Consider the following 11497-nt stretch of genomic DNA (forward strand, 5'->3'; position numbering starts at 1 on the left):
GGATAGGATTTAAACATTAAGTTAGGCACTCATTCCCTATGGTAAGGTGAGGGTTTTAAAGTTTGGGATAGGATTTGAAACATTACGTTTAGGCACTCATTCCCTATGGTAAAGGTGAGGGTTAAAGTTTGGGATAGGATTTAACTCAATTACGTTTAGGCACTCATTCCCTATGGTAAAGGTGAGGGTTAAAGTTTGGGATAGGATTTAAACATTAAGTTTAGGCACTCATTCCCTATGGTAAAGGTGAGGGTTAAAGTTTTGGGATAGGATTTAAACATTACGTTTAGGCACTCATTCCCTATGGTAAGGTGAGGGTTAAGTTTGGGATAGGATTTAAACATTACGTTTAGGCACTCATTCCCTATGGTAAAGGTGAGGGTTAAGTTTTGGGATAGGATTTAAACATTACGTTTAGGCACTCATTCCCTATGGTAAAGGTGAGGGTTAAAGTTTGGGATAGGATTTAAACATTAGTTTAGGCACTCATTCCCTATGGTAAAGGTGAGGGTTAAAGTTTGGGATAGGATTTAAACATTACGTTTAGGCACTCATTCCCCTATGGTAAAGGTGAGGGTTAAGTTGGGATAGGATTTAAACATTACGTTTAGGCACTCATTCCCTATGGTAAAGGTGAGGGTAAAGTTTGGGATAGGATTTAAACATTACGTTTAGGCACTCATTCCATAGGTAAAGGTGAAGGGTTAAAGTTTGGATAGGATTTAAACTTACGTTTAGGCACTCATTCCCTATGGTAAAGGTGAGGTTAAAGTTTGGGATAGGATTTAAACATTACGTTTAGGCACTCATTCCTATGGTAAAGGTGAGGGTTAAAGTTTGGGATAGGATTAAACATTACGTTAGGCACTCATTCCCTATGGTAAAGGTGAGGGTTAAAGTTTGGATAGGATTTAAACATTAGTTTAGGCACTCATTCCCTATGGTAAAGGTGAGGGTTAAAGTTTGGGATAGGATTTAAACATTAAGTTTAGGCACTCATTCCCTATGGTAAAGGTGAGGGTTAAAGTTTGGGATAGGATTTAAACATTACGTTTAGGCACTCATTCCCTATGGTAAAGGTGAGGGTTAAAGTTTGGGATAGGATTTAAACATTACGTTTAGGCACTCATTCCCTATGGTAAAGGTGAGGGTTAAAGTTTGGGATAGGATTTAAACATTAAGTTTAGGCACTCATTCCCTATGGTAAAGGTGAGGGTTAAAGTTTGGGATAGGATTTAAACATTAAGTTTAGGCACTCATTCCCTATGGTAAAGGTGAGGGTTAAAGTTTGGGATAGGATTTAAACATTACGTTTAGGCACTCATTCCCTATGGTAAAGGTGAGGGTTAAAGTTTGGGATAGGATTTAAACATTACGTTTAGGCACTCATTCCCTATGGTAAAGGTGAGGGTTAAAGTTTGGGATAGGATTTAAACATTACGTTTAGGCACTCATTCCCTATGGTAAAGGTGAGGGTTAAAGTTTGGGATAGGATTTAAACATTACGTTTAGGCCACTCATTCCCTATGGTAAAGGTGAGGGTTAAAGTTTTGGGATAGGATTTAAACATTAAGTTTAGGCACTCATTCCCTATGGTAAAGGTGAGGGTTAAAGTTTGGGATAGGATTTAAACATTACGTTTAGGCACTCATTCCCTATGGTAAAGGTGAGGGTTAAAGTTTGGGATAGGATTTAAACATTACGTTTAGGCACTCATTCCTATGGTAAAGGTGAGGGTTAAAGTTTGGGATAGGATTTAAACATTAAGTTTAGGCACTCATTCCCTATGGTAAAGGTGAGGGTTAAAGTTTGGGATAGGATTTAAACATTACGTTTAGGCACTCATTCCCTATGGTAAAGGTGAGGGTTAAAGTTTGGGATAGGATTTAAACATTACGTTTAGGCACTCATTCCCTATGGTAAAGGTGAGGGTTAAAGTTTGGGATAGGATTTAAACATTAAGTTTAGGCACTCATTCCCTATGGTAAAGGTGAGGGTTAAAGTTTGGGATAGGATTTAAACATTAAGTTTAGGCACTCATTCCCTATGGTAAAGGTGAGGGTTAAAGTTTGGGATAGGATTTAAACATTAAGTTTAGGCACTCATTCCCTATGGTAAAGGTGAGGGTTAAAGTTGGGATAGGATTTAAACATACGTTTAGGCACTCATTCCCTATGGTAAAGGTGAGGGTTAAAGTTTGGATAGGATTTAAACATTACGTTTAGGCACTCATTCCCTATGGTAAAGGTGAGGGTTTAAAGTTTGGGATAGGATTTAAACATTAAGTTTAGGCACTCATTCCCTATGGTAAAGGTGAGGGTTAAGTTTGGGATAGGATTTAAACATTAAGTTTAGGCACTCATTCCCTATGGTAAAGGTGAGGGTTAAAGTTTGGGATAGGATTTAAACATTACGTTTAGGCACTCATTCCCTATGGTAAAGGTGAGGGTTAAAGTTTGGGATAGGATTTAAACATTACGTTAGGCACTCATTCCCTATGGTAAAGGTGAGGGTTAAAGTTTGGGATAGGATTTAAACATTACGTTTAGGCACTCATTCCCTATGGTAAAGGTGAGGGTTAAAGTTTGGGATAGGATTTAAACATTACGTTTAGGCACTCATTCCCTATGGTAAAGGTGAGGGTTAAAGTTTGGGATAGGATTTAAACATTAAGTTTAGGCACTCATTCCCTATGGTAAAGGTGAGGGTTAAAGTTTGGGATAGGATTTAAACATTACGTTTAGGCACTCATTCCCTATGGTAAAGGTGAGGGTTAAAGTTTGGGATAGGATTTAAACATTACGTTTAGGCACTCATTCCCTATGGTAAAGGTGAGGGTTAAAGTTTGGGATAGGATTTAAACATTACGTTTAGGCACTCATTCCCTATGGTAAAGGTGAGGGTTAAAGTTTGGGATAGGATTTAAACATTACGTTTAGGCACTCATTCCCTATGGTAAAGGTGAGGGTTAAAGTTTGGGATAGGATTTAAACATTAAGTTTAGGCACTCATTCCCTATGGTAAAGGTGAGGGTTAAAGTTTGGGATAGGATTTAAACATTACGTTTAGGCACTCATTCCCTATGGTAAAGGTGAGGGTTAAAGTTTGGGATAGGATTTAAACATTAAGTTTAGGCACTCATTCCCTATGGTAAAGGTGAGGGTTAAAGTTTGGGATAGGATTTAAACATTACGTTTAGGCACTCATTCCCTATGGTAAAGGTGAGGGTTAAAGTTTGGGATAGGATTTAAACATTACGTTTAGGCACTCATTCCCTATGGTAAAGGTGAGGGTTAAAGTTTGGGATAGGATTTAAACATTAAGTTTAGGCACTCATTCCCTATGGTAAAGGTGAGGGTTAAAGTTTGGGATAGGATTTAAACATTACGTTTAGGCACTCATTCCCTATGGTAAAGGTGAGGGTTAAAGTTTGGGATAGGATTTAAACATTACGTTTAGGCACTCATTCCCTATGGTAAAGGTGAGGGTTAAAGTTTGGGATAGGATTTAAACATTACGTTTAGGCACTCATTCCCTATGGTAAAGGTGAGGGTTAAAGTTTGGGATAGGATTTAAACATTACGTTTAGGCACTCATTCCCTATGGTAAAGGTGAGGGTTAAAGTTTGGGATAGGATTTAAACATTACGTTTAGGCACTCATTCCCTATGGTAAAGGTGAGGGTTAAAGTTTGGGATAGGATTTAAACATTACGTTTAGGCACTCATTCCCTATGGTAAAGGTGAGGGTTAAAGTTTGGGATAGGATTTAAACATTACGTTTAGGCACTCATTCCCTATGGTAAAGGTGAGGGTTAAAGTTTGGGATAGGATTTAAACATTACGTTTAGGCACTCATTCCCTATGGTAAAGGTGAGGGTTAAAGTTTGGGATAGGATTTAAACATTAAGTTTAGGCACTCATTCCCTATGGTAAAGGTGAGGGTTAAAGTTTGGGATAGGATTTAAACATTACGTTTAGGCACTCATTCCCTATGGTAAAGGTGAGGGTTAAAGTTTGGGATAGGATTTAAACATTACGTTTAGGCACTCATTCCCTATGGTAAGGTGAGGGTTAAAGTTTGGGATAGGATTTAAACATTAAGTTTAGGCACTCATTCCCTATGGTAAAGGTGAGGGTTAAAGTTTGGGATAGGATTTAAACATTACGTTTAGGCACTCATTCCCTATGGTAAAGGTGAGGGTTAAAGTTTGGGATAGGATTTAAACATTACGTTTAGGCACTCATTCCCTATGGTAAAGGTGAGGGTTAAAGTTTGGGATAGGATTTAAACATTACGTTTAGGCACTCATTCCCTATGGTAAAGGTGAGGGTTAAAGTTTGGGATAGGATTTAAACATTACGTTTAGGCACTCATTCCCTATGGTAAAGGTGAGGGTTAAAGTTTGGGATAGGATTTAAACATTACGTTTAGGCACTCATTCCCTATGGTAAAGGTGAGGGTTAAAGTTGGGATAGGATTTAAACATTACGTTTAGGCACTCATTCCCTATGGTAAAGGTGAGGGTTAAAGTTTGGGATAGGATTTAAACATTACGTTTAGGCACTCATTCCCTATGGTAAAGGTGAGGGTTAAAGTTTGGGATAGGATTTAAACATTACGTTTAGGCACTCATTCCCTATGGTAAAGGTGAGGGTTAAAGTTTGGGATAGGATTTAAACATTACGTTTAGGCACTCATTCCCTATGGTAAAGGTGAGGGTTAAAGTTTGGGATAGGATTTAAACATTACGTTTAGGCACTCATTCCCTATGGTAAAGGTGAGGGTTAAAGTTTGGGATAGGATTTAAACATTACGTTATATATATATATATACAGTATGTGTGTGCCCTGTTTTGGAGACCCAATCCCCTCCATCTCTATGAGTGACTGAATCACAGCGTCTCAGACTGATGAATAGAACATGTCTTGAGATTTCCCCTCTGGTGGCAGGTGCTTTGACAGAGCATTGTTCATGTTTAACAGTAACTTCACTTATCCAAGAATAATTTGTTTTCACTGTGGTGTTGAACAATGTGAAAAGTTGCTGTTAGGTGGGTTTGAGTTAAGATATAATGGACTCTTGCACTTTTTCTCTCACCTCCCTCTTTCTCTCTCTCTGTCTCTTTGTCTCTCTCTCTTTTCCTTTCCCCCCTCCCCTCCCCTCTCCCCCACTCTGTCTCTGTCTCTCTGTCTCTGTCTCTTTTCCTTTCCCCCCCTCCCCTCCTCTCTCCCCCACTCTGTCTCTGTCTCTCTGTCTCTCTCTCTTTTCCTTCCCCCCCCTCCCCTCCCCTCTCCCCCACTCTGTCTCTGTCTCTCTGTCTCTGTCTCTTTTCCTTTCCCCCCCTCCCCTCCCCTCTCCCCCACTCTGTCTCTGTCTCTCTCTCTTTTCCTTTCCCCCCTCCCCTCCCCTCTCCCCCACCCTGTCTCTGTCTCTTTGTCTCTTTGTCTCTCTCTCATGTTGGTTGAGTAATTCAGGCCTCAATGTGAAACAGTGACAGGGTTCACTTCCATGTCAACTGTTTGTCTGTTAGCTTCACTAAACAGAGGTCAAATACCACTTAGTCACAAACAACATCATTAGGTATCTGCTTAATGTTCCCCCCAGAACACATGTTGGAGGAAATGAATTCCAAGCAGTGGGTCACTTTAACGTGTTATCCCCTAGGATGTACTCAGTGCATATTTCCCCCCATTTCACTTTAACGTGTTATCCCCTAGGATGTACTCAGTGCATATTTTCCCCCATTTCACTTGAACGTGTTATCCCCTAGGATGTACTCAGTGCATATTTCCCCCCATTTCACTTTAACGTGTTATCCCCTAGGATGTACTCAGTGCATATTTCCCCCCATTTCACTTTAACGTGTTATCCCCTAGGATGTACTCAGTGCATATTTCCCCCCATTTCACTTTAACGTGTTATCCCCTAGGATGTACTCAGTGCATATTTCCCCCCATTTCACTTTAACGTGTTATCCCCTAGGATGTACTCAGTGCATATTTCCCCCCATTTCACTTTAACGTGTTATCCCCTAGGATGTACTCAGTGCATATTTCCCCCCATTTCACTTTAACGTGTTATCCCCTAGGATGTACTCAGTGCATATTTCCCCCCATTTCACTTTAACGTGTTATTCCCTAGGATGTACTCAGTGCATATTTCCCCCCGTTTCACTTTAATGTGTTATCCCCTAGGATGTACTCAGTGCATATTTCCCCCCGTTTCACTTTAACGTGTTATCCCCTAGGATGTACTCAGTGCATATTTCCCCCCGTTTCACTTTAACGTGTTATCCCCTAGGATGTACTCAGTGCATATTTCCCCCCATTTCACTTTAACGTGTTATCCCCTAGGATGTAGTCAGTGCATATTTCCCCCCATTTCACTTTAACGTGTTATCCCCTAGGATGTACTCAGTGCATATTTCCCCCCATTTCACTTTAACGTGTTATCCCCTAGGATGTACTCAGTGCATATTTCCCCCCATTTCACTTTAACGTGTTATCCCCTAGGGTGTACTCAGTGCATATTTCCCCCCATTTCACTTTAACGTGTTATCCCCTAGGATGTACTCAGTGCATATTTCCCCCCATTTCACTTTAACGTGTTATCCCCTAGGATGCACTCAGTGCATATTTCCCCCCATTTCACTTTAACGTGTTATCCCCTAGGATGCACTCAGTGCATATTTCCCCCCATTTCACTTTAACGTGTTATCCCCTAGGATGCACTCAGTGCATATTTCCCCCCATTTCACTTTAACGTGTTATCCCCTAGGATGTACTCAGTGCATATTTCCCCCCATTTCACTTTAACGTGTTATCCCCTAGGATGTACTCAGTGCATATTTCCCCCCATTGAATCAAATCAAATCAATGCCATTGTTGTGTGTGTGTGTGTTTGATTTCAAAGCCTAACTGTCCACATGCATGTGTTCATTTCAGAGCGGTTACACAATGCATGTATGTTTAAAATAAATTGTGGCTGACCCTGTGCTTCTAACCCCTTCGACTGTGTGTGTGTGTGTGTGTGTGTGTGTGTGTGTGTGTGTCTGTGCGTGCGTGCGTGTGCGTGCATTGTTTCTGAAATTGAATAGAAATTATTGTTCGCCACTGATGATTACACCCTAGATCAGCTAGAGGCAGGCAAGAGTGTGCAAGGCGGTATTGAATGTGTCACTGTCTGTCACCATGATTACAAAAATTGTTCTCTCGACCTGTGTGCACCTACGTTGTAAACTTTCATTCAGAGGCTAGGTTGTAGCAACCTCATGATGAATATAGGGAAATTTGAGTATCATGTAGTAGCCTTAACCTATCGATGTTACATTGAGCTGTGTGAATGGAATATGAATGACAGTTATCCAATATGCTGTAATAGAAATAAGACCAGGATCATCTTAAATGCCACCGACCGCCACTGTCGTGTAGAGAACAGAAATGTGTATATTTGCGTAGTTACAACCCAACTCCTGAGAAACAATGGAGACATACACACACACACACACACACACACACACACACACACACACACACACACACACACACACACACACACACACACACACACACACACACACACACACACACACACACACACACCACCATGACCAACAACAACATGCCATCATAATCAATATTTTATCTTGAAAAACTGTGTCTTGATCCTCTGTTGTCCCTCTGATCTCAAATCAGATCAATACTTATATGGTTAATAATACCATGTTGTATTATTAACCATATAAATGGTTGCACAACAACACTATCCAGTCCACTGTCATGTGAGAGATCCATGTTACCGTAATGCAATGTTGACTTATTATGGTATTGTAGTGATACTTTATTAAGATAAGATCACTTTATTGTTCAATTGCACACAAGGTCCAACAGAAATTTGAGTTCTTCTTTTAACCCAACATCCGAAAGACACCCATACATACACTTACAGGTTTAGGAGAGGTGTGGGGGGATGTCTTGCTCAAGGGCACAACGGCTGGCAATGGCATCTAGGATTTGATACCAGCATCCCTCCGTTTGCCAGTTCACTTCCCGCCAGATTAAGGTATTATTCAATTGTAAGTATTGGTCATTTCTCAACACTCTGACTCCTACTGACGATTTGTTAGAATGAGAAATGACAATGTTACTGACCTTTACTGACCCTGCCCGCGTCTGATTGGCTCAGGCTCTTTTGGCAGTCCTGTGACTGGCCATTCTCAACACGTCACTACAAAAAACTCCCAATCATGACTTTTTTTGAATCGCCAATTTCTGTCTCAGATGAATGCTGCCCTCTGCTGCATATAGTATGATACTGTCACGACTCATTCAAACAATCTGGGGAAAGCCTATCTATCTCAAAGGAAAAGTGTGTCTGGAAAGGCTACTGAGAAATGTTACCTACTTTGTATGGATAAACAACTCCACAACTCAACTAGTATGGAAACATCTACTTTACGCAGGTCTGCTCTATCCAGCCTGTAATGATTTCCATGTTTTGACAGCTCTAGGTTTCCATGTTCAGCTCTAGGTTTCCATGTTCAGCTCTAGGTTTCCATGTTCAGCTCTAGGTTGAGCAGGTAGTGTGAAGTAGAGCAGGCCAGACTCTAGTGGATGACATAATTATGCATATTTGAAATGGTCAAAATATGGCATCCTGGTTTATTTTACTTCCGTAGCAATTTACTATCGTCTACTAGGGGCAACGCAAGCACCGATTAACAGCTAGTGGGCCTCGTTACAGATCTACGGCTCAGAGGATGTTGGGTTCAATCCCAGTGCTAGGCACCCATTTTAATATAGAGTTTTAAATGTTTTAGCATATGGCTATTTATTTCTGCAACAACACACTCACTCATCACAAATGTTAAGCAAGCTAGTTACAGTGACTCCTATAGACATGATTGACATCAGGAAAAGAGGGTAGGCTATCAGCTAATCGTTGATATTGATGTAAATCTGCTCGTTAGCTAGCTCAATACTTGTTTTACTGATTGTGATTCATCTTCAATGCTCTTAAATAATAACTTCATCATATAGCCATGATATATGGCTGGCTGGCCATATAGAGAGAGGTTTGTGAGGATATTTTAGTATAGGGTGGTTAGCTAGAGTCTAGACTACCTGTGTTCAGTGCTTCATTTGTACCAGAACGCATAAAAACATCCCCTTAATAATAAAGCATTGTATGCATATCAGTGCATTTGCATAGTGGCATAGAGCAGTACAGTAGAGGCGCATACAGAAGTTGCACACACGGGGAACATTTTTATTAGCATAGGGTCCAGGAGAAAATGGGCCTTTTTATTACCACATTTGATGCAATTATATGTCCTTTTACATGGGTGGGTATAATTTGGGGAACGTTCCAACAGGAATCTGTTCCAAAAACTTCGTAAATAACAAGGATTCCAACAAACAACGCATACACAGTTGTATAGCGGCAGAACAGGATACCGGGTAGGGAATGGGCAATTTTGTTACATTTTCCCACTCACCAGGTGTATTCCGAAAAATGTCTGTCCTCACTCTGGTAGCCTATGGACAAACATTAAGAATAAGCTACGTGGTGAGTTGATCATGCTACTTTGTATGCGTTGTTTTTTGGCATCCTTGTTATTAACGACGTTTTTGGAACAGATTCCTGTTGGACCGTTCCACAAATTATACCCACCCCTTTTACATGACTGGAGGCTGAGCAAAATCTTTTTCAGCACAAATGATGGAAATGACAGGCTACTTTGACACTGACAAACTGAGAACCGAAGTTCAATAAAAACAACCAATCTTTCCAGTTTCACTGCCTCAGATGCTCAGATCACTCTCTGGCGATGGCAGATGAGCTCATTCCAAAAGCATATCGCTCCTGTCCACAGCTCGTCTCATAGACTAGAAGTAAAATAGCAAATGTAAATCCAGGACACTGAAATTAGTATGATATGTTACATTTGGTATGGTTACATAAGACAGAAAGTCCCACCATAATGCCTGTGCATTTTTTACTTCTAACCCCTTTTAAACTTGGTTTTAGCTACAGAAGTGTATAATTGGATTGATAAATATCTGTGCACGTGCCTAACAGAAAGGGTAGTCATTTTTCACATGTAATACACAGCAACGGGAAGTTTCCATACAAGTTGAGTAGTAGCAAAAAAATACAGGAAATTCAATGAGCAGCACAACCCTAAATTTGACCTATGCACATCAATAGCAGTACCAGGTCCAGTAAGCTGAGTTTGCAGTAAAAGCCCTGTGCAATATCTCAAATGTACGGTTAGGCTGTTCATTAGATGTTTGTTTTTTATGTTTTTCTCCTATTTCCATGCCATGGGACCATGTTAGATTGTGTTGAAGTTGTAGTGAATGAAATTAACTCTATTTGGAAAAACAAATCATGGGGAAGAGCCCCCTAGGCCAGAACCCCCAACCCACCCCCCACATCTCCAATCAAAGTTATTCCCCTGTCTGTCACCATGTGCTGTGTCTAATGTTTATAATGTGGAGTCTTACACAGTCAGAGAATCCAAATATTAACAGATGCATGTTTTCCATTGTGTGCTGCTATTTTGTCTTGTAAAACAGGTTTCTACTCTCAATGTGACTAAACTGGTAAAATATGTTTTTTTTAAATGTCCTATTTCCATGCCATGGGACCATGTTAGATTGTTTAGAAGTGAAAGTGAATGAAATGAACCCTATTTGGAAAAAAACTAATCTTGGGGAAGAGCCCCCTAACTCGACTAGTTGAGTTGTGGAGTTGTTTATCCATACAAAGTAGGTGACATTTCTCAGTAGCCTTCCCAGACACACTTTTCCTTTGAGATAGATAGGCTTTCCCCAGATTGTTTGAATGAGTCGTGACAGTATCATACTATATGCAGCAGAGGGCAGCATTCATCTGAGACAGAAATTGGCGATTCAAAAAAAGTCATGATTGGGAGTTTTTTGTAGTGACGTGTTGAGAATGGCCAGTCACAGGACTGCCAAAAGAGCCTGAGCCAATCAGATGCGGGCAGGGTCAGTAACATTGTCATTTCTCATTCTAACAAATCGTCACTAGGAGTCAAAGAGTGTTGAGAAATGACAAATACTTACAATTGAATAATACCTTAATCTGGTGGGAAGTGAACTGGCAAACGGAGGGATGCTGGTATCAAATCCTAGATGCCATTGCCAGCCGTTGTGCCCTTGAGCAAGACACCCCCCCCCCCCCCCCCCCCCCCCACACCTCCCTCCCTCTCTCTTCATCTGTTTCTCTTTCACTGAAACTGTATTGGAGCAGGTTCTTTTGTTTGCATGTTCTTGTGGAACTCTTTCATTCCTTCAGCCTACATTGGTATTTCAACACTTTTACATGACTGGAGGCTGAGCAAAATCTTTTTTTCAGCCCAAATGATGGAAATGACAGGCTACTTTGACACTGACAAACTGAGAATCGAAGATCAATAAAAACAACCTTGTCTTGAATCAATCAATAGCTCAGGCTTCGGTCTGGGG

The sequence above is a fragment of the Oncorhynchus kisutch genome, unplaced genomic scaffold (assembly GCF_002021735.2).
Source record: "Oncorhynchus kisutch isolate 150728-3 unplaced genomic scaffold, Okis_V2 scaffold1975, whole genome shotgun sequence".
Lineage (NCBI taxonomy): Eukaryota > Metazoa > Chordata > Actinopteri > Salmoniformes > Salmonidae > Oncorhynchus > Oncorhynchus kisutch.